The sequence below is a fragment of the Curcuma longa genome, chromosome 3, assembly GCF_044706935.1.
Source record: "Curcuma longa cultivar G26 ecotype Majalengka, Jawa Barat chromosome 3, ITB_CL_G26_1.1, whole genome shotgun sequence".
Taxonomy (NCBI): Eukaryota; Viridiplantae; Streptophyta; class Magnoliopsida; order Zingiberales; family Zingiberaceae; genus Curcuma; species Curcuma longa.
This window is the reverse complement of record NC_133863.1, coordinates 19390466-19396644: the sequence shown is the minus strand read 5'-3', so window position 1 is coordinate 19396644 and position 6179 is coordinate 19390466. Positions and strand designations below refer to the sequence as shown.

Below are 6179 nucleotides of genomic sequence, written 5' to 3'. Positions count from 1 at the left end.
CTTTTTCATACATTAATGTTTCTGCTTGATATTACAAATGTCAGAGGTTATCTGGTAAAATCTGAAGTGTCTCTCATACACAATTTCTGCTATGTAGTCCTGTATTTCAATGTTTTGCTTCAAATGTAACATGCAATAAATTGCAAGTACTATACTGATCCTTTGCTCTTTGTACATTTTGAATGATTTTTTATGCCCATTAGGTTAATCCTATCATCTATCTTCATTCTATTCATCAAGATTTTTTTCATGTATATTGAATATATTATTTTTCATATATCAATAAGTGACATTTTTCTCAAATCAGGAACTTCATTTATTTGTTCTTTGGTCTGGCATGTGCTTTGTTGGGATTTACTAGTCACCCTTTTTTTATAACTGAAATAGTGAATAAAAAAATTTAATAAAATTATGCTGACTATATGTTTTGTATTAAAATTTAAGTGAATGTGAGTATGCTTAAGTTTATTTAACAATCCAAGTGGTCTATTAGGATGATAGATTGATACACCTTGTTGAGATCTTTTATCAATCTGCACTCCATCTTCTTATGCTTTTGTTATGTGCAGGATTGGCTTGATATTGTCTTTCGAATTTCTGAAGGTGTAGACTTCATAGCAGTTCAGCCATGCTAAAAATCTTCTTCTAGTTTTCTTACTTTACCTTCATATTCATGCTCAAATCCAATTCCTAAAGCATTGCACTCATGAGACCAAGGGAAGATCTCTTGAAGAAATACAATGGTCTTTTAGATGAGTTCTGTAAATACTCATCGAGTGTGCTCTTTATATCTACTTGACTCTGAGACCTCTCAGAGTTCTCGAGCTTGTTCAGCCATGGTTAGCTATTGCTTGTACCTATTTTCTCTTGTATCACACATATTTTTGTATCCTGCTTGTTTAGCAAGTCCACTCAATGTAGCATCCAACAGTGGAACTTCATTGCAATTTTGTTAGATCGAAGGTGTCATAGTTTGAATTATTCTTTCAATATGCGGAGACAAATAAACAGTAATGTAGTTTCACAAACTTATAATTGAACGATAAACAGTTTTGTTAGATCGAAGGTGTCATAGTTTGAATTATTCTTTCAGATAGTTCAAATTTCGTCCCTATTAAAAAAATTAATTAGTTGATTAAGTCAAGTCGCATCACGTATCTCTTATGAAAGCGAAAAGAAATACAAAAGCATCAGACTTATCGTCCATCTCGTTTGTTGTTCACCATTCTACATCACTTAAAGTTGCATGTCTGCTCATCAAGCTCGATAACTTAAAAGCTTATACTATTGTCAAGAACAATTCTCAAGTTTTCACCGCCATTTTAAATTAAACTTTACTTGTGTATTCCAGGATAAGCAATCAATTAAGTTGGGTAACGAGAGGTATAGAGCATAAGCCATTAAGGCCTTAGAAAATTAGCATAATCTTTTCGATAAATAAGATATTCGATCGACTTCAGCGGTAATCCCTAATCGCCGTTCAACCCAACCCTAAGCTTATTACTGTAGCTACCCTATTAAAAGCTAACAATCACGATTTTGGGAGGCTCTCTCTTCCTGTTCGTCTTCTTCCTTGAGCGCCGACAACGCACAAGGTTTTCGACCTTGCCGACCGCGAGAGAGAGCCATCTTCCTTCTTCCTCATGGTATCCTGTCGGTGTCTCTTCTCCGCCCGACCACAAGCCACATCGCGCGAGAAGGGCTGTGTGCGTTTTCCATCTTCTTCGCTGCCCTGTGTACGACCACAAGCCGCACCGCAAGGGGAGGGCGTCGCGATTCTTCTCTGTTCTCTCTCGTGTTTTCACCCCTTCTCTGGCTGTGGCGTCGAGCTCACAAGGAAGAAAGGAAGTGGCTATGTTTTCGCGCGACCACAAGCCACATCGCACGAAAACATAGCCACTTCCTTTCTTCCTTGTGAGCTCGACGCCACAGCCAGAGAAGGGGTGAAAACACGAGAGAGAACAGAGAAGAATCGCGACTCTGCTTCCTCCCCTTGCGGTGCGGCTCCTTCCTTCCAATTGCGCCTGACTGCAGTTTCTTCTGCCACCGTCGCCGAAACGAGACTTGCTTTCTCCTCTGCCGCCACCGCCGGAACGAAGCTGTCACCTCTCCGTTCCATGTTCACCGGAGTAGAGAAGGGAGAGGACCAGAGGGCTGCTGCCCTCTTTTCAAGCGTCGACCAGATTGTTCCTGTGTTTTTCCCTTGCTTGCTGTTTGCAATAGTTTTTGTGATTGTCGCTTGCGATCGTGGAAGAAACCTTAGAGAGCCACCCTCCTTCACTGGGAATCACAATCGGGATTCTGGGTCTCTCTCCTTGCCGATTTCTTCTGTGCAGAGAGCAACAATGGGAGAGAAGGAGCCATCCTATTTCTGGTTGTGTGGAAGAGGAGGAGAACATCTCCTGTTTCCAATCGTATGTGTAAAATACCAGAACTTTTAGGGATTTATGTGTAAATATGCCTAGTAGTAGGGGTTTATTTGTAAATAAACCTAATTTTGGGGTTAATTAAACTTAATTAAACCTAATAGCGATTAATCAATTTAATGGAGTTTGGTTAAACAATTAATTGGGTTTAATCAAGGGTAATAGGCTTGCCCAAATAAAGCCCAATTAGAGCCCAATTAAAGCTTATAGATAATGTGTTAAGGGTTTGGTGGATAGGGGCTTATCGGATCCTATCTAAACCCGACCCGTTAAGAGAAGGCTTATAAGATCCGGTCCTGTAGCATCCCATCCCGAATCGTGAGCTTGCCTTCTCCGAGACCCGATCGCGCGTCCTCTGTTCGCCTCATCGCCGTCGACGCCGAGCATAAGGGAAGCTCCAAATCGGGGGCTCGAGCGAAGGAGAAGCCGGCGAATGGAAGGATTGGATTGTTAGGGCTTCTCTTCTTGCTAAGGAGGAGAGCTTGGCTTGGTGTCGGTTGCGATCCGGAAGAAGGAGAACCACCGGTAAGTGTCTATTCGATTGGATTCTTCCGATTGGTGCTTGGTTTAAGCTTAGAATTTGGGTTTTCTTGAGTTATATCTTGTTTTTCTCAGCTGGTGGTTGCGATCTGTTCGGATCGGTAGGATTGCGGTGTTTCCAGTGGCAAGGAAGAAGAAAGGAAGAAGGGAATCGAACGGATCTAGGGCTTTGGTAAGGGATTCTTAGCTAAGTTGAGTTTTGTTCATTCCCACAGCTCGTTGAAGGGGGGCTGATTCGTTTGGATTGAGGTTGGTTGGCCGGTGGAGAAGAACAGATCCAATTAGGGCTTTGTGGATTTAGCAAGGAGGAGGAACTGAAGGTTGAATTGAGGTAAGATTTTAAATGATTCAGTTCCTGATCAATTGATGATTAAGCATTGACTGTAGGTTACTGTTGAATCTAAGTTGAACAGAAAGATAAGTTAAGTTATTCTATGGTGATCAGTTCTTGAGGGAAATCATTTTTAGATTGGTTGATTAGCTTGAGTTTGATTAAATATGAGGTTAGTTGTATTAATTATTTTAATTAATACAACTAATTAATTGTTTAGTTAAACTCTGTTAATAACAATCTAATGGTTAGATCTGTTTAACTTGAGTTAGTTTAATTGAATAGGGTTAAACTAACTCTAGTTGGATTAGGGTTTCTTGGTTATATCATTGTATTTAGGATGTTGGTACCGTATTTGCAGATCCTTGATTGATTTTGAGACTCCGATATTATACGGGAGTATATTTTCTAGAGGTTCTTATTCGACATACGGTTACCAGGTGGATAGTCTACTGTATTTAGTCAATACAGTTCTCTTCCTATTTACAGTGCATGCTTCCTTTCATTTCTAGTGATTAGGTTACTTATCATGCTCTTATACTTGTTATAGATTAGATGCTTTCGATACTCGTGTTTATCACATGCTTGATCGTATTTCTTTAACCTTATTATCAGTTCTGTTTATGCCTCTGATGCTTGAGATCATTGTTATCCATGTTTATGATTACTGTCTCTATTTCAGTTATGTTATCATCATGTTGATACCTGTGATCAGTAAGACTTTTCATTAGTACCTACACATGTTAATTAACACGGTGTTAATTAACATGGTAGAGGATGATTATTCAGACTTGATCATGTCATCATGACGCATGAGCTCGATTGTAAATCCCGAAGGGGTGTATCGTGCCGGTAGTTGGCCTATAGTGATATAGGTGGTTATTACCCTATTTCACCAGGTACGGTGATGAGCTGTATGGCCTTCACGCTGCAGCTGAGTCAGTGGCTTGATCTCGACACCTTGATGGTGATACTCGATCTGGCTATGTGAGCTGTATGGCTTTCACGCTGCAGCCGTAGCCCAGTTGTATGGCCTTCACACTGCAGCCGAGAGTGTTTACTCTGGTCGAGCAGTGAGGACAGCACTGGCCATAGGTATTGTACGTAGCTCTTGATGGGGCTACCTACTGAGGGTGCTACCAGACTACTTTATTGTAGTGCTGGATTCATAGCCACCCGCTATTGTCGTACACCTCCGACTCATTATACATGAGGCGCTGGAGCTAGTATAGGCTGATGTATTACATACACACATTTGCATGATGAGATTTATATACATGCATTGGACCGTATATGTGTGGGTTACATTATGAAGTGATTGTGCACTTGTATTGATACTTGATTGACACATTGCATAACATGATCATGCATATGGATTACTATGTGTATCTGAGATATGACATTGCTTATATGATACCTGTAGGAGTTACGATACCTTATATTGTTCTCCTGTTACTTATTATTATGCTTCTTCCATATCTGCTCTGTTATATTTTACCTTATTGAGCATGTACTTTCTTTCTGATTATCCACTGAGTATATTTGTACTCACCTCTTTGGACTCTGGGATTTTTCTGTCTTCCCAGATATCAGGTAGGAGACTACAGCTGATGCCGAGGAGATTCTGCCAGTCATGCTACCTCACAGCAGATTATGATTGTTTTGTATTCGTGGATTTGTGATTGCATATGTGTCTGTGTAGTGGTTTGGTTTCCTTACAGTTCGAGTTTATACATCGTATTGTTACTTTGGGCTTTATTGCATTGCTTTCATCGTATATGTGTTTACGGAGTTTATTCTCTGTTCGAGACTTTAGTATACTGTGCTTTCTGCTGCTTATTATCTCTTTTTGACGAATTGACGAGTTTTATTCGTTAACGAAGTTGCGGATGCATTTCATATATAGTAGGATGTGTTGAGTGACCGTGTGGGTCACATTTACTTTTATTTACTTGTATAAATCCATAGCATGTTATGGATTGGCCGTGTGGGCCTTATATATGTGTATGTATCCAGGGAATTGTCATAGATACAGGGGAGATGCTGCCGAAATTTTTCGGACGGCCGTCTCCCGGGTCGTGACACTCGAATCGATGTCATTGATTATTGGCTAGTACCGAGGATGATGACACGACTCGTGACTTCTGAAGCCGTCCAGACGGAAGCTTGGCGTGGATCACCAATAGAGGCGAGACTTCGACGAGGACTGCTCGATTGATACCAACAACGCTCAAACGTCATCGGAAAGGTACGCTTAGAATAATTTTATTATTCAGTAAAATTTTAATTTCCTACCATACCTTGTACATGTTATTACCTGCTATGCATGCGTGTGTTGTGATAATAATTAGTTTTAATTATCTGTAATTTTTTGTTGCGCATGTTTCTGAAACGTGTAAACACGCGCGTTGCACCGGGACGATCCCAACTTCGTGATGACGAGAATGGCTAGTGCGAGTCTCTTTTCTCCACTCTTTGCTCCACCATCAATAATGAATCATTTTGGCTCTAAATCGCATCTTGTCAATCAAAATATACAAAAAGCAGAGCTCCGAGCAAAAGAATAGAAATAATTAATAATAAATGAATAAGGTACAATAAAGTAGATCATATGCAATGAATTACAAATAGATGAGCGTTAAACAATGCTAAAAAATCATATATGACCTACGCTCATCAAACACTTAACTTAATTCATTATTTTTATTTGTAGCCCAAGTTTTAGTTTGATGCACGGACATAAGCATTTGAAACTCAGGCTTTGCCCCTATGCATCTCACACCATTCTAGGTTTTACAATACACAATCAAGTTATCTAGTGTGCTTTGTGAGATGCGTCAATCTAAATCTATAGTTGCATGATCTCTATTGGAGTACCTAGA

General features: G+C 40.0%; 1 long non-coding RNA gene across 3 annotated transcripts; it reads left to right on the top strand.

Annotated features, from left to right (window-relative positions):
* The first annotated feature begins 2755 nt into the window (after positions 1 to 2755).
* Positions 2756 to 5074, top strand: LOC141822682 (uncharacterized). 3 transcript variants are annotated; one of them, XR_012601350.1, is made up of 4 exons: positions 2756 to 2951; positions 3042 to 3138; positions 3242 to 3297; positions 4884 to 5074. It is a non-coding gene; the product is annotated as an uncharacterized LOC141822682 (long non-coding RNA). The 3 variants fall into 3 exon arrangements; XR_012601349.1 differs by having other exon boundaries at positions 3234 to 3297; XR_012601348.1 differs by having other exon boundaries at positions 3216 to 3297.
* Positions 5075 to 6179: the final 1105 nt, after the last annotated feature.